This window comes from Microtus oregoni, unplaced genomic scaffold (assembly GCF_018167655.1).
Source record: "Microtus oregoni isolate MIOR12 unplaced genomic scaffold, Mior012 000036F_ref0000092, whole genome shotgun sequence".
Lineage (NCBI taxonomy): Eukaryota > Metazoa > Chordata > Mammalia > Rodentia > Cricetidae > Microtus > Microtus oregoni.
The window spans coordinates 20,574,996-20,597,804 of NW_024543095.1; the positions used below are offsets into that span (position 1 = coordinate 20,574,996).

Genomic DNA, 22,809 nt, shown 5'->3' on the forward strand with positions numbered 1-22,809 from the left:
GAGAGGCCAAGGACAATGGCACGGGGTTTTGATCCTACTTAATGTGCTGGCTTTGTGGAAGCCTAGCCAGTTTGGATGTTCACCTTCCTAGATATGGACGGAGGGGGGAGGACCTAGGACTTACCACAGGGCAGGGAACCTGGACTGCTCTGTGGACTGGAGAGGGAGGGGGAGAGGAGTGGGGGGAGGGGTAGAAGGGTGGGAGGAGGGGGAGAAGGGTGGGAGGAGGGGGAGGGAAATGGGAGGCTGGGAGGAGGTGGAAACTTGTTTTTTGTTTATGTTTTTTTTTCTTCTTTTCTTAATAAAAAAAATTATTTAAAAAAAAAAAAGATAAGAGCCTAAGTTTAGAAAAAATGTCATTGACAGGGCATTCAAAAGTATAACATTTCTTTGGTACTTACTATATGTAGCCAAAATACCAACAAGTCAAATTACTTCTTTATCTTGATGGTGTTTTTGTATGCTGTCATGCAGGAAAGATGCTGGGATGGCCAGGCTCTGTTCTGCATGGTCTGTGTTACTTAACTGAGCTAACAGTGTTGTTGGAGTTTCTCTCATTATGGGTCAAATGGTCAAATTGTGGAAAGAAATCACTCATCTTTTGCACAAGTAAGTTCCTATTAATAGCAGTTGCTAGTACATTTGTAAAGGTGATTTTAGCATAAACGTTACAGTAGTCTCAATATGTTGATGTCATTGTCATATGTTAACATTAGTAGTCCTGTAGGATGTCAGTTATTGTTATCAATACAAACGCTTCAACGATGGTTCACCCTGTATTATACATGGCCCTGGGATTTGCTATGGCTCCACTATCCAGTTTAGTTTTGTAAAGTTATTGTAATACACCAGGGGAGTGTTTTACTCCCACTCTTACAACGGTGGACATCATATCTGGTTGGACTTCCTCTACAATGGTTTCTGGTTTTCTTTCAGGCTTGGTCAAAGCTTATGCTAGATGTATGGGGACACAAAACTGCATCTTTAGACAGGAAAGATCTAAGAGTTTGAATAGCAACAACTCTACTATGTATACTTGACTACTTTAGCTAGACAAATGGTCACATATGGCATTGGTTGGGCAGAACTCAGAGTGGGCCAGGACCAGATGGGCCATTCTTATATCAGAAGAAGAACTGTTTTAGAAATTGACTGACTTAGACTTCAACAGGACAGAAATGAACTATGTGGGAACAAATGGAATCAGGAAATCAATCAAACCTGGTTATTTGAAAGTATATACTTTGAGAATAAAGCTTACTAAAATATTATATTTTGTGATTAGCTTCTAAAAATCCTCTTCTCTTTGTCCTTGATCCATGTTGGTAATCCAGGATTTTGCACACTGAAATGATGCATTATGAAGTGGCAATTTGTTCCGATAGCTCAGAATTCTAAAATAACTAGTTTTGTGCATATTATTCTTACTTTGTATTGCACAATAGCTAACTTACATTTGCTCAGAGTTCCAACTTTTTTATGGAGTTATAATTGGATAAATTGATTTCAAACCCTAGGCAAACATGAAATATTATCATTCAGTTGAATCACTTTTTATTCAGTATGATGTTATTAAGTCCGTTAAAGAACAAAGGTTGGCAAAGGTTAGGAAGCGATGTTTGCAAACCCATGATGGCAAACAGGCACCTAGTCCATAGCTTACAGGACTTCAAAGTTAGAGTCAATAGAGAAGAGAATTTCCTGTCCCTAAGGAGAGGAGAATTCACATGGACTCTGACCATGAAGAAACTGAAGAGTGAACAGCCTTTTCAGAACTCAGTGTCTTGCAGATGTTGGCATGGACATGGCCTTTGGCATAGTAACTACTTTTCTAGAAATTTGCTTTTAAAATCACTGTATAGATAATTAGTTTCATTTGATACCAACAATACAGCCACTGGTCAGCCATCTGTGTGTGCATAAGATAAACCTCCCTCAACTGAGTTATGTTATTTTTACTGACTGAAAGTCAGATGATCTTTTGGACAGTATGAAAAGAGGAAATATTGCCAGTTAACTTAAAAGAAATTCCTACAGGGGCTGGAGAGATGGCTTAGCAGGGAAGAGCACTTGCTGTTCTTATAAAGGGTTTGGGCTCAGTTTCTAGAACACATGTGATGATTCTTTCTGGATCTAAAGTCCTTTTCATTTCTAAGGGCACAAAGCACTCAAGTGGCACACAAATTTAGATGGAGGGGAAACACTTACACACATAAAACAGGTAAGTATTTTAAAGGCTTTTATTCATAAACATATAAAAATAATTACTAAAATCATTGAAAATTGAAAGTCAAAGGAATACTTGTGGAAAGCTGAAAAAAGGAGGGTTAAATTAAGTCCTGATGTGTGTCTACTTTAAATGTCAAAACACTATCTGTTCACTGCTTATATAGTGACCTTGGTCATCTGTGTCTGTAACCCCAAACCCAATACCTTCATTAAACACAGTTACCAAACATTTCACAATAAAATATGCTGCTTATAAAAATATGCAAACAAACATCCATAGTGGAAGCTAGCCAGAGGCTCCTACAATTATAAATAATCCTCACAAGTGAGAATTGAAGAGATTTTAATGTACAGATTAAAGCAGAAAAGATTTTTCTGGCATCAATATATAGACTTTTGAACAGGCTTTTCTAAGCTTCTATTCCCTATCATAATCAAAAATAAATAAACAAATAGACTCTCAGTTCTAAATAAATTTTACTTACTTTCCAACTCCATTAAGTGTTTCCTTCTGGAATCAGAACTATGTTTTCAAAATATATTCCAAGTTCATTGAAAAGTAGGTCATCATAATTTGGCTCTTATCGGCCACTATCAACAGAGCATGTGGAACAGGATTCTTACTAGCTTTTTTCAGTGCCAGAAACAGCACAGTGTAAACAAGCTTCTCGGGAGTCATCTGTTTATATCGGTGAAAATGGGATATCTCAAGGAAAAAGAAAACTGAGGTATGTTTTGTCAGTCAATCGCGGTATGGACCATAACAATATTACCTCTGCTTTGAAAATCATCTTATATCATGTCTTTGCGGTGCATTTGGATGGTCTTACTGTGTGTGAACATTCTATATGTAGTCATCTCATCCTGGTCCTAGAATCAAGGGAGAAAGGTTTATATGGAGAACAAGTAGAACACTAATGCAGTTCTGGTAAGAGTGCACACAGATGAAACCATTTTGCAGACTAACCAAAGTTAACTAAAGCTGAACATACGCTACTGCAAGAGATACATGTGTTTGTCTTCCAAATGTGTGTGTGTGTGTCCTCATAAAGATGTATAATAGAACACAGACACCTCAGCCTGCATCTGACATAAATTAAACTGTTTTTCTCTCAGTGGTCTTTGGAGTCTCCAAAGGTGCAAAACCAGGAGCTGTGGTCTCTGTTCACAGAGATCTGAGCCTGAGATTTCATTACATAAACAAGCGACAGAATCAGTAGGTGAATAGTGTTCTTTTCATTCTGCTGGCAGTAGGACAAGATTTCTCCTGTGTCCTGGCTTCGGTAAAACTTTCCCTTATAATGAGATGAAAGCCCTTTCCTGGCCACAGTGCTTCCCCTGGGGAAGAACAAAAAGCTGTAACATGGCTAACCCTGCAACCAGATTTCCACCAGGCCTAGGTAACACATTTTTTTTTAATGTATGAACTTAAAGAAGTTTTATTATAATCAAGAAGAGTGTGCAACTCTCTCTGATACATCCAATAATTACCCATATTAGCTTTATGGCCTTTTGTTCTTAACCTAACAGGATAGAACAGAGACAAAAGCAGCTATTTTTAAGTCAGATGATCTTTGGTATTCACACTGGCCTTATCGGTTTAAACCCCTGTGACACTGTGTAGGTCTCTTCATCTCTGGCCTGGAATTCTCTCCTCTTGGACTGGGAGTTCAAAGCAGCACAAGAAGTGTGAAGTCCATGAGACCCTGAATCCTGGGGCAGGAGGGGAAATAATTAGCACTTGTCAATGTTTCATGAGCTACAACTTTGTGAGGCCCAGGGGACTGATGGAACCATTTGTTCATCCACCTCCTTCTTTCCTACTTTCCCCCTCATTTGAAGATTACGTTTCAGATGGTAAAGACGGAGGACAGATGTGATGTAAGAAAGACAGGCACCTTTACTGGCCAGGGTTGCTGAGATTTTGGTGGTGATCTATGGCTGTCTTTCCTCTGCCTCCCCCAGAGCCTGAGACATGGAGCTGGACTCTGCCTTCCTAAAACACCCTTCCTTTTTAATGACCAACAGTCGGATTGTGGGCTGCTCTTGTGGACTCCAGTGTGCAAGCCTGGAGTGGGCAGCGCCTTCTGAATTCAGAGGTAGGGGCTAAAGGCAGGTGATAAGACTCAGGCAAACTTTGCAAAGAAGAAATCTTACAGCACCGAATAACGTTCTACCACACATGAACTTTTTTGAACAATGAATGCATGGAGACTGGAAAGTACCTTGTTGTTGAGTCAGATATTAGGCCTGAGCATCACAAAGCTATCTAGTTGCAGGAACTCCCATTACTAAGCCCAAGCTGGGGGTGTAACTGGTAATTCTCCTATTAATGGTCAGTGTCATATGTTAACGCTATGGTATGTGTATGTTTGGTGGGACAATCAATGTTATCACATAAAGGCTGACTCACAGTGTGGGTACATATGCCTGAATTAAAGCTATGGCAAGTTCGAGAATGGCTAACAGAACTGAAATGAGGGTAGTTAAGGCAGGTGTGGCTCTTATTGATGTTAAGCTGATCGAGCCCTCCCAACTAAACGCATAAGCAGATGACTGGATTTCTCTGTAGTCATGAATTTTAAGACGATTTTTACTCTATTCTTTCTCAGAGTTAAGGTTTCAGTGTCTTTAATATACTATTTAGGAATTTCATAATGCATATATGGAATTTTAATCAAGTTCACCCCTATCCTGAATCCTCCAACACGTCCCATATGCCCCATCACCACCATTTGCTCTCCAAACCTCACATACTCTTTTTAAACCCACTGAGGTCTACTTAATGCTGCCAGTGTCTGCACAGAAAGAGCCACTGGGGCATGGGCAGTCTATCAGGACTGTATCCCTGAAGAAGCTGGCATTCTCCCTCTCCCAAGAGACCTCAGGTGCCAGGAACTCTTCACTTAGGGTTGAGACCTCACAAGCCCCTCCCCGTTCACACTGGGATTTTGACTGGTTTGATTATTGTCGGGTCTTCTGCATGGAGCCCTAGATAATTTGCACATCCAACAGCCCTGTCAGAGCAGGAAACGCCATTTCACTATAGTTCCATCGAGACTGTTTTATAATATGAGACCCACTCATACCATAAAACCTGAAGTAGGAAATAGAGAAACCTGAAGATGCTCCAGCTACGGGGGAGGCTGAGGAGGGCAGGGGCTCGTGGCCAATTTTCCCCTTCAGCTGCTGCAAACAGAAGTCAATAAGCCTCCATAATTTCTTTATAGCAGATAAAACTGGGAATAAGTATACTTTTCTATTGCAATTTCAAATATTTCGGGCAAAGCAAGAGTGCAACAGTTGAACTTTCTTTTTTTTTTATTTGTTTATGCATTTATTTATTATGTATACAATATTCTGTCTGCGTGCATGCCTGAAGAGGGCACCAGACCTCATTACAGATGGTTGTGAGCCTCCATGTGGTGGCTGGGAATTGAACTCAGGACCTTTGGAAGACGAGGCAATGCTCTTAACCACTGAGCCATCTCTCCAGTCCCCAACAGTTGAACTTTCTGCCACGTGTCACCGGAAGCCATGCTTGGGGACATCATAAAGAGTTCAGTTATCACAGCTGGGCACTTGTTTGTCAAAACTGAATTTTAGCCCTTCACTTTGCTGAGCCCACCAAAACAGAGCCACCGTAGTACCAAAAACACTTTGCGACTCAAACCGTTTCCACACTTAGAACCTTGACATCACCCAGCCCAGGCTAAAGCCCCATCACTACTTCCAACTCTATTATGGGATGCTTCTGAGATCCACTGACCACCACATGCTCTCTAGATTGCAGCACATCGTATCAACTCAACTTTATTTGGTCAGTGTGCATTCTTGCTGTCCTTTAGAGAGGCTAATGACTGGCACCCCAGAAACAGTTATGGCTGGGTTACTATGAAAACCCTGCCTTTAACACCCAGAGTCAGAAGCTTCTAAAGCAGTGGTTCTCAACCTGTGGGGTTATGATCCTTCCACAGGGGTCACATACCAGATATCCTGCATATCAGATATTTGCATTATGATTCTCAACAGAAGCAAAATTACAGTTATGAGGTAGCAACGAAAATAACATGAGGAACTGTATAAAATGTCAAAGCACTGGGAAGACTGAGAATCATGGCTCTAAAGCTTCATTCACTTTACCATTCAACCTTTAAATCCACCCTCGGATCTTTCTAATTCATCCTTTCTGTGGCCTGACTCTTTTAGACACAGTTTCTTGTTCTTCGGTGGTTTATTTTTTTTATTTTATTTTTTATTTTTTTAATTAATTTATTTATTTAAGGATTTCTGCCTCCTCCCCGCCACCGCCTCCCATTTCCCTCCCCCTCCCCCTATCAAGTCCCCCTCCCTCATCAGCTCGAAGAGCAATCAGGGTTCCCTGTACACCCACACACTGAGACAATGGGGATGTTCTATCGGGAACTCACCAAGGCCAGCTTGCCTGGGTCTGAAAAAGCATGGGATAAAACCGGACTAGCTGAACATATCGGACAATGAGGACTACTGAGAAATCAAGAACTTCGGTGGTTTAAGGCCAAATATTTATTAAAAGCTGTTCATGCAAGACTTATCCCTTTTTCCTCTGACTTATCTCCAAAGAGATTCTCTCATTATATGGAAATGTCATGTACAATGTCAAATGTCTGCCTTCCCAGAGCTGAGAAACTCAGTGAAATGCATATAGCTTTGCTTTATAAGCTTGCCAAATGAGAGGAAGAAAAGGAGGTGGCTGAGGAGAGGCATTAAAAAGTGTCTAAATGTACACATATCAACCAAACAACAGAGTCAAGGACAGGTGCAAGTTAGAGTCCCCAAGGAGGAAGGCCCACAGCTGCAGCTATGAATGACTTTGCCAGATGGGTCACTGAACAAGCCCGGCTTTGTCAAGTTTGCCAAAACGGTTACAGCTCACTTTGAGCACACCCTTAGGAACAGCCTTTCTGAGAGTGGGCTTAAGGAGCAACGGCAGCAGCTTCCCCTGGGACCTTATTAGAAATACAAATTATTGTGTTCCTCTCCAGACCTATTGAGCCAGACACTGCAGTGCTGGTGACGGGGGAGAATGCCTGGCAGCGCCTGTTTTAACAAGCTCTCTGCGGGACGTTGATCCAGGCGCAAGTTCAAGGACCACTGCTGCTTTAGAAAACATACCCTTCACTCTCTTATTCTGCAGATGAGGAAACAACACAAGCACAGACAGCTTGGGCCACTTGCTCAGACCACACAGCACCTAAGTGTCAGGGAGAGGCTTTGAACCTGAATTTTGTGTCTTAGCATAGGTGACGTTCCATTCTGTGACCTGAGACATGACTGGGAGGCAGCATGGAGTGCAAAGGGGTCAGTGGCAAGCATCCAGAGGCAAGCACTTGTGGGCAGGGGGAGGTAGGAAGGAGAAGTAAGTATGCCTGGAACTTCCGGGCACCCATACTTCATGAGCTCACCATTCCATTCACACCACAGACATTCTGGGGGAGACGAGGGCAGAGGATTACAGATATGGGCTCCTTCAATGGCTGACTCTATAATCCAGAGTCAAAGACAGAATGTCTTGTAAATTGAATATCGATGAACAAAAACAAGTATCTGTGTTTATTCCAGTCTCCTGATGACATAAGTGGGTCTCTGAATGAATGGTGTCCATCAGTTTCACACTCAACCCTTGACCTTGAGTGAAGCTACCCAACAAATATCTGCAGACAAAGCCACAGCTTCACGACTGATGATCCCCTTAGACTTTCCAAAGGGGGAAAAAAAAACTATGCCTAACAAAAAATGGCTCCAAGTTCTAGTGTGTACACAGGTAGCAATTAAGTGAGTCCCGGACATTTCATTTCCCTCCCGGACAGCTCTGAGATGGTGCCATCCCCCCAAAAGAGACTGGATGTCTTGGCTGCTGCAGATCCTCTATGGCAGGAGAACTCACTCCCTCTCCCCCGCCAGACATGTTTCCTACACAGCAGAGTCCAGTTGAAAACCCACAGGCTGAGAGAGAAGCAGAAGGCAGGGAGGAACAAGAGCAGAGCAAAGTGCTGGCTATAGAAAGGGCACCCAGCAGTAGCCTGGAAAAGTGGCCCCTGCTGGTACTGTGTGCCTTGGGATAAAACTGGAGACTCTAGACTTCAGGGAGAGTTACAAACCCCTTCTGTCTGTCAGTCCTGACTTCTGCCCTGACCCTTCTGCGTGATTTTCACACGTTCACAAAGCTTCTGACTGGTGGTCTTTATCACCTCCATGTCAGTTCTCTTGTCACAGTGTGTGGCCAGTAAACGTGTCCGAGAATTTCTCTGCCAAGTCCGTTTGCCCTTTAAGTCCTCCCTTCCCACAGAGGGAGATGGAGCCCCCGCTGTTAGACTCAGCTCTGAAGTCTCTCATAAAACCTGCTGTCACCCCAGGCTGTGAAGGCCAGTTCTTTCCCGTAGAGGGCTTCCACAGGATACAAGAGGAAAAGGCCAGTCAGAAAAGGAACTGGAAAGATTTCTGCATCAGCCGTGACTGAAAATATCGTTTAAGACCTTCATGGTGATATCACTTATAACATATTACACTACAGGGTAGCATATATGCTATGCCTCTATGCATGCATACAAACTTACATACATAAGTGAGTGTACCTTATGTGTACATTATGCAGAAAACAGGTGAGCACCGAGTATAGATGTGAACAGCCTCAGTTCTGTATGAAAGGTTATACGAGTAATTCATATTCTTTGTACGTGTATGGCATTTCCAAATGTTTTTTTTAACTTTTTTTTTATTAAGAAAAGAAAAAAAAACAAATTTCCTCCTCCTCCCAGCCTCCCATTTCCCTCCCCCTCCTCCCACCCTTCTCACCCTCCCCCCACTCCTCTCCCCCTCCCTCTCCAGCCCAAAGAGCAGTCAGATTTCCCTGCCCTGTGGTAAGTCCTAGGTCCTCCCCCCTCCGTGCATTTCTAGGAAGGTGAACATCCAAACTGGCTAGGCTCCCACAAAGCCAGCACAATACGTAGGTTCAAAACCCCATGCCATTGTCCTTGGGTTCTCATCAGCCCTCATTGTTCGCCATGCTCAGAGAGTCATGCGAACAGTACAATTGTTAAAGCATTGGTTTACACACACAGCAAACCATGATCCAGGCAGGACCTAGCCAGAGAGATTTGGGAAGTTTATTGGAGAAACACAGGGACGGGCTTTGATTAAGTGAACCAACAATTCACACAGAGAAATTACTTTTCTTATTTGATCTGCCCTGCTAGAAAGTTGGTAGTTATATTTTCTTATTTGTTTAAATCTGGTGGGTTGAGTCTAGGTTCTGTTTTGCTCTAATACAATTATCTATGAGAAGTGACTCCCATTAAATTTCACTTCTGTTTTCAATGTAAGTAATTTTCTCTCTCTCTCTCTCTCTCTCTCTCTCTCTCTTTCTCTCTCTTTCTCTCTCTCTCGGTTTTTCGAGACAGGGTTTCTCTGTAGCTTCTGGAGCCTGTCCTGGAACTAGCTCTTGTAGACCAGGTTGGCCTTGAACTCACAGAGATCCGCCTGCTTCTGCCTCCCAAGTGCTGGGATTAAAGGCATGCCCCACCACCGCCCAGCACTCAGTGTAAGGAATATGGAAGGTTTTCTTTCCAAGGCCTATCTGGCTTTTTCTATTTGCTTTAACTAGAATAGGCCCTAATCTGGTTTGTGCTGGTGTAGCAGGCTCCCGAGAGTTGGCAATTTGTAAAAATTATACATTTATTTCTTACTGTTCTAGAATCTACAAGACTAGAGCACAAGGGGTCACACGGGAAAGGTCCTCTCTGCTGTACCACCACCCCAACACCCCCAGATTAAAAGGCAAGCGAGAAAGAGGTGAGGCTTGCAGCCTCATGCCCTATCTCAATCAGTACACATGTGAGAGTTGATCCCTGCTGACTTTAAACACTTCCTTCCGTTAAATTCTGCCTCCCGGAACTGCTGCTCAGGGATTAGATTTCCAGCCTATGCTTTTGGGTCAACACGTTCAAATCATAACAGTCAGGAGACGAGTTGAGGAGAAAACTCACTTTCAGCCATGGACAACAGAGGGTAGAGAAAATGCCCGGTGGGAATCAGAGTCAGGTGTGGTGTGAAGACTCCGAAGCAGGAATGTCTGGGGCACCAGGGAGCAAGACAGGAAGATGGTGCCTATTGGAGCATGGAGAGGTAGCCCCAAATTCCCTGAAAAAAGAAAGAAAGAAAGAAAGAAAGAAAAAAAGAAAAACTGGTAATGTTTCAGGCCTTAGAACAATAAAGCTCAAGACCAATGTGAGTGTATGAATTATGAGCCCCTGTGAAAAAAGTAGGTCTTTAATAATACATTTAAATATTCAAATGTGGTAGTTAATTTTGATTGTCATCTTCATAGGACCCAGCGTCACATGGGAGGCCAACCTCTGGGCAAGTCTGCGAGTTTCTAGTTTCCTTTGAGGTGAGAAAACTCACTCTGAAAGTGGGTAACAATATTCTATGAGCGGACATCCTAGACTGAAGGAGAAAGTAAGCTAAACTCAAGTGTTCATTGGTCACTGCTTCTTGATTGTGGCCACAAGGTGTCTAGCTGCCTCATGTTCCTGCTGCCATCCTTTTCCTTCACAGTAAAGTAGATGATAAAAGCCATGGTCATATACAAAGCGCAGAGGCTACTCCTATCTTATCCCGTAATCCCAATCTTCAGCCAGATGTGTTTAGACATGGTTCTTCCCCTCCCTCACCCAACAATCCCGACCTTGATCCAGATGTGTTTAGACAAGGTCCTTCTCAAGTGCCTCAGAAAGATATGCAAGATACTGAAGCAGGATGGCCCACCTTGGGAAAGAAAATACTAGAATGTTGTAGGCTGGAACATAGAGTTTGTAGTGACTCAGCCCTTTATCATTTTTATAGTGTAAATTTGGGCGATTTATTTAACTTCTCTAAGCCTTGGTTTTCTTAGCTGTAATATGGTGATAATAATAGTGTCTATCCATAAGGTAGCTATGCTTCCTACTTAAGAGATTTAGTGGATGTAGCAAGCCTGGTACAGAGGAGAGAGGAGAGATTCAAAGACTGATAAGTACCTAGACAAAAAAAAGAAAAACCAAACCAAACAAACAAAACCCTGACAATTGACCTAGAATAGACTCAACCAGTGGGCATGGCTGTGGCACCCTTAGGTCTTTACACTCCAGACAAAACCAACATGGCCATGCACTGTAGAAGTCTAATTGGCTTTGCCATTGGCAGCTAGCATGCTTGTGAGTAAGTCCAGGCTTGAGAAATACCCTGGAGGAGTCTGGCTGAAGGAGGACCCGAGGATTCCTAATGAACCAAGCCCAGTTTTTACAGCAGCATGTCTAATGTCTTCTTGAGCTTGCAACCTTGCTGTAAAATGTCTCTGTTCTTCCTAAAACCCATTTCTTGTAGTTTTTCTAAGTTCTAGCTGACTGTAAACTTCACTTGAAATTTTTTAATTAACACATGGTAATGTTAAATATTTGTAGGTTCTATTTCAACATATGTATACAGTGTGTAGTTAAAAATCAGCATAATCTATACTTCCACTTGTGTGGGACAGTTGCAATCCACTCTGATAGTTTAAACATACAAAATACTAACTAGAGTGACCCTTACTGTTCTATAAAAGTCATAGTATATAGAATGAACTCTTCCTTCCTAAGTGTATTTTTGTAGCATTTAGCGAATGTTCTTTTTATATGGTTTCCCAAACAATAACAAATCTGAAATAACAATAGCTCCCGTACATTGCAGATTTATTTAATGTGTTTTTACTATTTTAGTTTCTTTAATTCTCACAAACCTTCAGTGATAAGAAACTCAAACACAGAGAGGGAAGTGCCTTTCCCCAGGCCTATTTTTGTTAATGAATAATGGAAGAAATGATTAGACTATGTGTCTAGTTCATTGGCTCTTAAAACTTCAGCATGCAATGCAAGTGTTGAGAGAATTAGTTAAAACAAAATTCTAGGAGCCACTCCCAGGGTTTTTGATTGGGTGTACTGGGGATGGATGTGTCTTGAGGATCTGCTCTCAAGTGGTTGCTGGCGTCTTTGGACAAGGGACCACATCTGAAAAACCAATGGTTTAGTCTAGGGTTCAGAAAGCTTGTTGTTAATAAGTAGTAAACATTTATTTTTTCTGTCTTTAGGCTCTGCAGACTGAGTGGCAAAATTGATGATATATGTCCTAATGCAACAAGTTAAAGGGGAGCTGTCTTAGTCACCGTTCTAGTGCTGGGAAGAAACACCATGACCATAGCAACTCTTACAAAGGAAAACTTTGTTCAAAGATTTAATCTATTATTATCATGGTGGGAAGCATGGTGGCATTCACAGACATGGTGCAGGAGAGAGAGCTGAGATTTCTACATCTGGATCCACAGGCACAGGCAGAGTGAGACACTGGACCTGACTTGAGCATTTGAAACTCCAAAGTCAACCCCCAGTGATGCGGTTCTTCCAATAAGGCCACATTTCCTAGTTTCTGTCAAGTAGTGCTATTCCCTAATGACAAACATTCAAATATAAAAGCCTATGGGTGCCATTCCTATTCAAACCACCACAGGATCCACTTAAAAATATAAAATTCACTCTTAGCTATAAGACTGTATAAAACAAACACCCAGCAGAATTCAGCTGACTCCCGATTCAGGCGCTAGATATTTTCAGTCTTGGTTCCAACTAGTCCCAACCGAAAGCCTATTTTCTGTTCCTCTGAAGGATATACTTACCTACCAGCCAAATCACTATAGCTGCCTGCTATTAGGAGGTCATCCTGTATCAAGTACAGGCTATGGAATACAAGAAGAGTGGTGGGGATGCTGCCAGGAGAAGGGGAGCTCCTCAAAAGCATACCCTGTACTTCAGAAATCCAGTGGCATCCTTGCCACTATGAATTTCAAATGTTCCATACAGTTTGATGATGTTGGAAACTGTTGGTTTTTTATACTCAGGAACAATAAACATTATCAGCTTAGCTCAAAGTCCTTCTACAAAAGTCAGATGAAGATACAACTGGAAAAGGGAACAGTAGACCAACATCCGATGAACACAGATACAAAATTTCTCAACAAGTTCCTAGCGAACCAAATACAGGAACATATCAAACACATAGTCCACCATGCAAGTTGGCATTATCTCAGAAATGTAGGAATGGTTCAACATATGCAAATCCATGAGTATAATAAATCATATGAATACAGACAGAAATCACATGGTCATCTTGTAGATACAAGAAAAGGCCTTTGACAGAACACAATATCCCTTCATGAAAAAGTCCTAGCAAAAATGGGACTGAAGGGAATATACCTCAATATAATAGAGTCAGAATATCACATATCTATAGCCAATATCATCATAAAAGAATAAAAATCTTTAAGTAACAAGGTCAACAACTGACAAATGAGACGTCATAAAACTAAAAAGTACCTGTTCATTAAATTAAACAGTTAATTGAGCGAAAAGGAAGCCCACAGAATGAAAGAAAATCTTTGTATAATATCTAGATTCATAAATTCATAAAGAATATTCTTCTAAAAAACCAATACATCAAGTAAAACAGCAACTCAATCAAAATCTGGTTTACAGATCTGAACAGAGAGAAGAAACACATAAGAAAAAGAGTCCACCAATTTGGGTGGGAGTTGGGAGAAGTTGGCATGGGAGAGGCTAGAGGGAGGGAACATCCTATATACACAATAGATAGGAAAGAGAATCTGCCTAGATGTCAGTCAACTAACAAAGAGTAAAGAAGCTATGGCACATAAATACAACAGAATTTAACTTGGCTATCAATAAAAATGAAATTATAAAATGTGCACCACAGAAACAGGGGTAGGAAGGTAGTCTCTTTCCAAGGTCATCAAGCTAGTATGGATTTGAAGCTGTTTGGTTCCACTGCTAAGCCATTGGGTCAAGCTACAGCGGACTTGTGTACTCTCACGCAATTAGAGGTCCTTTGAGATCTGAAGAGAGCATCCCAGAAGTTATATCTCAGTCTGGGAGCTAGCGGAAGTTGTGTAGAATGGGTCCTTTTCGGTTTTGAAATGGTCTTGCCCCTTTGGAAGATGCTAATTCTGTTGTGCTATCTTCGAGCAGTGTTCTTAAAGCCTGAATCATGAGGAAAAACAAAAAAAAAAAAAAAAACAAACAAAAAACAAAACAAAGAAGCAAACTTCTGCTCTGTCTCTAGCAGACCTGTTCTTTAATCTTTCAGGTACTAAAGTTTAAAGATGAAAAATCTCTTCAGCCCAGAGGCTGGGGCAAGCTTTAGTCTCCCTTCTCTCCAAAGCAGTTATTGGCTTTCCATTTGAGCTGTTTCCACAGAGCCCAGTGTGTAACTGAAAAGGTACTTGGGTGCCTGTTGTACATGACCTGGACTTGGAACTAAAGAAAACTAAAGCTTGCGAGAGCACAGGAGAGAACTTTTGCTTCTCACCTCTCAAGTCCTCGGCAGTCTGCCCTGCCTTTTAGTTCTGGATGGTCCTGCATTCCAGATGTATTCATCAAAATCCTGCATTCGTGGCTGCCTGTCACCCACACACTAATTAACATCAAGGAAACCTGCTAGGCAGTCAGTTTTACTTCACGGCATGCACCTGGATCGAGAAACATAAAGCCAAATCCTGGGGAGCTAAGGGCTACCGATCCAGTTAGGAAGAGCTACTCAAAAGCAAGAGTTAAGGTTCTAGAGGAGCTGGCAACAAGGGACAGAGTGGGGAGGAGGGAGCTCCCTGACAATAGGGCCTCTGCTCCTTTCTCTTGTCTGTTCAGCAGCAGCGAATCTTCAACAGCTGCAGGCCAGGCCTGACGGCTGCTGGTAAGTTGACCTTGGCACTTGTTGTAACACAATTCTTCAGCCAGGGAAAGCCTTTCTTTTTGAGAGATTTGGACTCTCTCTGCCCTGTGAGATAAACAGAGAACTCCTGTGTCAACTGGGAGAACACATGAGGCTCTCAACATGATGCATTTAAACAGAATGGAAAGAAGTCCCATAAAACCCAGAATCATCACAGCTGAGCAAGCCTCCTTTGCCTGCGGGAGCCACTGGTGTGGGATATGATATGCTTTTAAATGAAGGCACACCCTCCACATCAGAATGCAGACAGGCATGCACATACACCACAGATATTTAAATTTAAACATATAAATACATACAACATGCATGGATGTACACACCACATATAAACACACAAACACACATGTTGCACTAGAATGAGCAAAGAATATCAAGACCTTGTTTCTAGTCACTGCAGAGTAAAACCAGAAAGTCATGATTTATCACATTTCTTAAATACTTTACCTTAAATGTAACAAGGAAACTTTCCTCACTCCGAAGAAAGAGTTTCATGATGGAGACTGCCAGCTACTCCCCGGAATGGGATTGTGTGGGGCTAGAAACTTTCCTCAAACACTGTCATTAATCAAACTGTGAGATAAGCACACAGATAACATTAATTTCTGACAAGAGACCACTTTTGCCTTGACTCAGGGACCCAGAGCGATCGTGGAATGTTTGGCCCCAGCTCAGGTATGATCTCTCTATTCACACCCGCAGCATCCCACTGCACACACAGACCCACCAGTCATCTGGTGAGCAAACATGTATCAAAGACACAAACATTAAGTGGGAGACCATACTCAGAGTGCAATGATGTATCCCATGGTGGAAATCAAATCCAAGTTCAGAGGAACAATCACTAGTACAGTATGATTTACCCACCCATTCTCTCATTTGTCTAGCAATTACCAGGTACTTAGAAGGGCAGGTTTTGTCCCATGGCTTACAATAATGCAGAGGACAAAAATCAAAGCAGTATTCTCCCACACCAAGCTAAATTCTAGATAGCAGAAGGCTACACGATTAAAGAGCATTGGATTATAACTAGAAATAGTAATTATAATATTTTAATATAATAATTACAATAAATATAATAGAAAGAGTAAACAATCAAGTGTGCACAAAGGGATGGAGGCAAAACTATCTTGGGTGGTGATCAAGGAAGGTTTCTCTGGCTGGGTGGTATTAAGAAGGGGCCTGGGTAGCATAAGAGTATGAAGGAGTCTGCAGGAAAAATTTTCCAAAGCAGACAAAGCGGCCTAGTGCAAGATGAACACTACAGAGGCAATGAAGGAAAGGGGGAAGCAACCGGAGCTAAGGTAGAAGGCAGCCAGAGGTCTCATCATAATGCAGAAGATGCTGATGCAGGGCCAGCAGCAGTCCCCCCAGGTAATCTTGGGTAAAGGGAAATCGCAGGGGATATCTGAACGGGACTAGAAGCATGCCACAAAGATAATCGCAGGGGCAGATGGAGATGAGACTCTGTCTTTTTTGGCCCACGGGAAACTGATGGCTGTGTGTTTTCTAGGTTCAGAGGTCATTACCGTTCTATAAGGTTGTGACCAACTGCTCAGCCATGAGGTCCTCAATTCCAGTTCATCTTCTATTTGACACAAATAGTTTTCAAGCTAGAACCATGAAGCAAGTATGGTGCAGCCTCTGGCTTTCTGAGTTGCTAAAGTCACAGCCATGGACTTTATTATTCTAACAAAACCACCAGAGTTACCATTCAATCTGCTTATTATGAAGTAAAGTCAATAATATTATTATTATGAGTTCATGAATTAAATATTTCTTTCAGTGTTCTCATTGCTTTTGTTAATACAAACCCAAAGTGTTTTCCCGCAAACTCCTATTAATTCATAAAACAGATCACATGTATGGATGTACATGCACCTGCCATTCTATAGACTAAAAATAATAAAAAGATAAAAAATAAATAAATACAACACAGCAGCTCTCTTTCACCCATGATAGTGATCCCTTAGGAGAGCAAACACATGAGCTACCATGGATCCCTTTCCAATGAGGCTGTCAACGGCTCAAGAAATCCAAGACAAGTGAAGAAATTTTGCTATCAAACAAGGTAAACTAATTGTGCTGCCCGCCGAGAATATTTAGAGTAGAAACAGAATACAGGTCATTTAGTGTCTTCGGCTCACAGCATATCAACTAAATCATAACAAAAGTATAGACGTGCCCACGTGTAAAAGTTTGTTCTGGTTTATCAGAATACTGAACCTATATGCTGAATAATCTAATGATCTACTGTTAATGCCACACTAGGTATCACCTGTTGGTAAATATTTAATAGTATCTGTGTAATGTGGGATTTCCCCACATATGCTGTGAATACCACTGGTTAATAAAGAAACTGTCTTGGGCCTGCAAAGGGAATAGAGGTAGGCAGGGTAAACTAAGCTGAATGCTGGGAGAAAGAAGGAAGAGTTGGAGAGAAGCCATGTAGCCCTGCCAGAGACAGATGCCAGAACTTTAGCCGGTAAGCCACAGTCATATGGGCGATACACAGATTAACAGAAATGGGTTAAATTAATATGTAATAATTAGCCAATAAGAAGCTAGAGCTAACTGGCCAAGCACAGATTCAATTAATACAGTTTCTGTGTGGTTATTTCGAGGCTGAGCAGCCAGGAATGAATCAAGCAGCCTCCTTCGAAATCTAGGAAAGTCACTTGGGAAAAAAAAAAAACATAAACACTTCCAAGTAACTCCCTGAGACTCTAATCTCTCGCACCAATGTGGGCTTGATAGCCTGAAAACTCCCCCAGTATTAAGCACCTCACAACAACCACAAAAAAAAAAACACATGAAAACAAGGAAAAATTTCCAGATATCAAAAGTAGAGGACAGAAAAAGAATACCAACCTATAAAAGAGAACACAAAAGATGCAGTATTGTCGTTCATATCACCATGGCTAGGCATTGTCCCCAGTTCATATCACCATGGCTAGGCATTGTCCCCAGTTCATATCACCATGGCTAGGCATTGTCCCCAGTTCATATCACCATGGCTAGGCATTGTCCCCAGTTCATATCACCATGGCTAGGCATTGTCCCCAGTTCATATCACCATGGCTAGGCATTGTCCCCAGTTCATATCACCATGGCTAGGCATTGTCTCCAGTTCATATCACCATGGCTAGGCATTGTCCCCAGTTCATATCACCATGGCTAGGCATTGTCCCCAGTTCATATCACCATGGCTAGGCATTGTCTCCAGTTCATATCACCATGGCTAGGCATTGTCCCCAGTTCATATCACCATGGCTAGGCATTGTCCCCAGCGCTGCCATCAAGCATCATGCTGGGTGTTGCTGTGAAGGCGTTTGCAGACATGAATAAGATCCATAATCAGTTAACTCTAAGTAAAGACCATTATCCTAAATAACCTAGTGATGTGCTCCAACCAGTTGAAAGACCTCATAAATAAATAGAGCCACAGCTTCTCAAGGGAGACATTCTGCATATAGACCGCTGTTCTAGCCTGGACATGGCAGTCCCACCATGGCCTTTCTGGGTGGCCTGTTCATAGATCAGACATTTGCAAGACTCACCTCTAACTGTTGCTAAAGTCATTTCTCTGCAGTGAGTATCTCAAAATACATTTCCTGCTGGCTCTGTTTCTCTGGTTAAATCCTGACTGATCCAGGGCAGTAGCAGCTAAGCTGGGTCTGTTGCTGCGTACTTCTGCCCTAGGGACATGGGACATGTTTAAGGCGGACATAGGTAGAAAGTCATATTAGGGACTACATGAAAATACACAAATACTTGGCCATCTGGGTCATTGTTCTTAGTACAGGCAAGAAAACTATTGAGTTGCTCTATAAAGTGGTTCTCAACCCTCTTAATGCTGTGACCCTTTAGTTCCTTCTGTTGTGGCGACCCCCAACCATAAAATTATTTTCATTATGACTTTATACCTGCAATTTTGCTACTGCTGTGAATCGTCATGTAGATTATCTGTGTTTTCTGATCATTCTGGGGGGTTCAACCCACAGGTTGAGAACCACTGTTCTTGTGCGTGCATGTCCCAAGTTCAAAGCAGCTTTTGTGCAACTTTAACATGAAGCACTTCCTGTCTAGCAGAGGGACAAAATCCAAAAGGCAGAGTACCATGAATCAGACAGGCTGCAGAACAAGAGACTGTCTCAGCCATGCTCTCGAGCATCAGCCATAGAACACAATAAAGGATCAGCTGGTGAAGCCTTACTTAGATCTGGATACTCTGTGTGTTTGATTTCATTCTCCTTAGTAGTATAATAAACTCACAGAACTGATGTGGGAGTGTCATATATCAATCTGTTGATTTCATTGGTTAAGTAATAAAGAAAACTGCTTGGCCCTCATAGGTTAAAACATAGGTGGGTGGAGTAAACAGAACAGAATGCTGGGAGGAAGAGGAAGTGAGCTCAGACTCGACAGCTCTGCTCTCTGGAGCAGACGCCATGCTCCCTTCTCCCGGGCAGACACGATCGATGAAGCTCCAACCCAGGATGGACGTAGGCTAGAATCTTCCCAGTAAGCGCACCTTGGGGTGCTACACACATTATTAGAAATGGGCTAGTCCAGGTGCGAGAGTTAGCCGAGAAGAGGCTAGATATAATGGGCCAAGCAGTGTTTAAAAGAATACAGTTTCCGTGTAATTATTTCGGGTATAAAGCTAGCCGTGCGGGCGGCTGGGTGCCAGGAACATAGCCCGCCGCTCATATTACAACACAGAACTCCTGTAGGTGAGGTGAAATCCCCACAAACCTACACTAGGAAACAGGGACAAGAATGGTCTATGCCACACAATGATATAGAATGTCAGAACCTGGAAGCAGTTTGCAAACACTTTGTAGATGGAGGACTCAGCAGCAGAATAAATAAATAACTAGATAGATAGATAGATAGATAGATAGATAGACAGACAGACAGGCAGACAGACAGACAGATGGTGGCTGACTGGTCTGGCACAAACATAACACACAGTAACAAAAATCCAGTCCATGTCCTAATATCCCTCATCTCTTCATGATCTTGCCATACATTATAAAGGCAAGGCCAGGCCTGGATGCCTACTAATTCATGTCTTTTATCCAAGTTTTCAGCTTTATACCAGGAGCCATATACTATTCACAACTGTATCCACAGAGCCCTGGGAAGCATTTGGTGTAATGGAGATACCCAGCAGACATTTGCTGGATGAGCGGATGAACCGGAAAACAAGCCTGCATGCCAGGGACAAGCTTAGGTGTTGCCAGCCTGGAATCCTGACGAGCGAAATCTCAGACTCTGATCTTATCTGCCAGGATGCTTTCCTGCCGCTTGCAACCCTGTAACCACTGCCATCCTGCCGCAACTGCCAAATTACAACTTCTCCAGCTTCCAGACGTCTCCACCCCCAACAGGCACTCAATGTGACCACATCTCGTCAATAACCTGAAGACAAAGAAGCTCATCTTGACTGACTGAAAAAAAAGCATAAATCTTGCATATTTCCCATAATTTAGCATTGGTTCCAGAAAGTTGATCTTAGAGAAAGTAAGAAACCAGCGGGACACAGCAAGAAATCAGGATATCAGACAACTCTGGCACAGCAGATTAAGGAAAGAGTTAACGTGATTAAGTCAAAGCAGGCCACTGTCACATTAAAATACTGAGACAGCTGCAAAATCCCCTATACATTTATGTGTGGGAAATAAGAATAAGGGAAGGGTCAGACTTTAGGGGAGAGGGGTTCATCCATTTTTCTAATGAAGCATATTAGAAAGCCAGACGCTCTGCACAGGGCCAGGGTGGTCAGTGCTCACAGCACTAATTCAGCCTTGCAGCATCTGTTGACCTAAGTGTAAAGTGTGTTTTAATATCAGCCAAGGACACCACTGCCCACGGTTAACTCCTGAAGGGTGGCATAGAATAAGAACACTATTCAGCAACACCCAGTACGTTTTACTCTACCAAGATCATAAAAGTCCTCAGGTACCCATAGTTTGAGAATATTCATGAGCTCATTAGATATTCTCAAGTCACTTTAGGTATCATTTAAACAGTATGGTTTTGCGGAAAGAGATGGTTCATACAACTGATACTTCTTCAATATCTAGGAAGGCTCGTTTGTTTTCTTCTTTCTATTAGTGTTACTTAGAGTGCAAACTGATACACTCTGGCTTCTTCTTGGCTACAAAGTGCTGTCTGTATCAGTTTCATTTCAGTGACTGATCTGTTGTTCATACACACTTGCCTGTATGCATTCCAAGAAGACTGCGGGGAATATTTGATGAAACATGATCAATACTGAAAGAAGACCTAAGAAGTACCTAAGTAGCCTCAAGCTTAGGGTGTAATAACACTGTGGCTTGTGAACTTGACTGTGTGCTGATTCTCACTAGTCTCATGCTTTTGAGCATTGCCTTCCTTCTCTGAGCTACAGCTGCTGCCTTGCTGGAAGAAGCTTCACTGGGCACGGTCTATGTTCCCAAGAGCACAGTTGATCGATTAGAGTTCGAAGGTGGAAACAAAGTATCCTTTATAGACCTTTAGAGTATCCTTAGAGAAAGCCACACTAGAAAGATCATTCTAATGAAGGAGTAGCCAGGGGAGAACTGAGAAGTGCCAAGTTTTAAGGTCTTCCTAGAAACACAATATAAAATCATTTGACGAGTATTATAATTATACTATTGTATGATATAATCGTGACTATGATATTGTAAACCCTATTCTTTTCCTATCTTTTCTTCTGCCTGTATGACTAAACATTTGCTATAATCAGCTTACTGTTAAAAAGATTCATTTTTCTTTTTTATTTTATGTGTATGAGTGTTTTGCATGTATATATGTATATCACATGTAGAGGCCAGATGAGGACATAGCATCCCTGGCGTCAGAGGTTTGGACAGTTCTAAGCTGCCATGTGAGTGCTGGGGGTTGAATCTGGGAGCTCTACAAGAGCAGCAAATACCCTACATGCCGAGCCATCTCTCCAGCCCCTCTGTGCCTTTGTGATCAGTCCAGTTCTCAACAGGGGGTCCAAGTGTTCGAGGGGAGTAGGTGAGAAACAGTCTTAACTCTTTCCATGAAACAACCGTCCAGACAAATTCACTTATTGCCCTAGTAATTCCAGCTATGTTGGCAACCTAAACCTGGGAGTCTCCCTTAAAGCCAGAAAGTCACACACACCACACAGACTCCATTACCCGAAGCATAATAGGAACGGGGTAATTACCCAGTGATTGGGTTTCTGACAAACAGCACCCTAAATTTTACATCGAGATTATGTGGATTGGCACTTTCGGCAATCCAATCAGCCAGATGATTGGTGTCTTCCTTTCTTGTCACGCTTGCTACAAGCTTTAGGCTGCAAATTATATAATGTAGAACCCAGTTGCAATCACTTACTAGGGTTAAAGAATTAAAGCAGTCATTTGATTTTATGCACATAAACCATTGCACATTTGAGAGTTTCCTATTGCTTACAATCACTGCTGAGACTATATGGAGCGAAGTCCCGGGAATGTTTCTATTGAGCATGCTCACGTGCCCCCTTGCCCTTCCACAGGCTGACTGCAAAGCAGCTGTCCTCAGTGGCTCTGCCCTGAAGCTACTGCTTTAACTCCTTCCTCATTCCTTTCCCCTGTGAGACTGCCAGATTCTTAAGACAAAATAATACTGTTTCTTTTGTTCTTTTGGTCCTTCTGACACTGGTAGCTTCTCTCTGAAGAAACGGACAATAGAATATCTAAGGAA

General features: G+C 42.2%; 1 protein-coding gene across 1 annotated transcript in view; it reads right to left on the bottom strand.

Moving 5' to 3' along the window:
• Adamts12 (ADAM metallopeptidase with thrombospondin type 1 motif 12) overlaps window positions 1-22,809 on the bottom strand; it is a 224,793-nt gene that overhangs the window by 126,019 nt on the left and 75,965 nt on the right. The gene's annotated exons all lie outside the window — the stretch shown is intronic.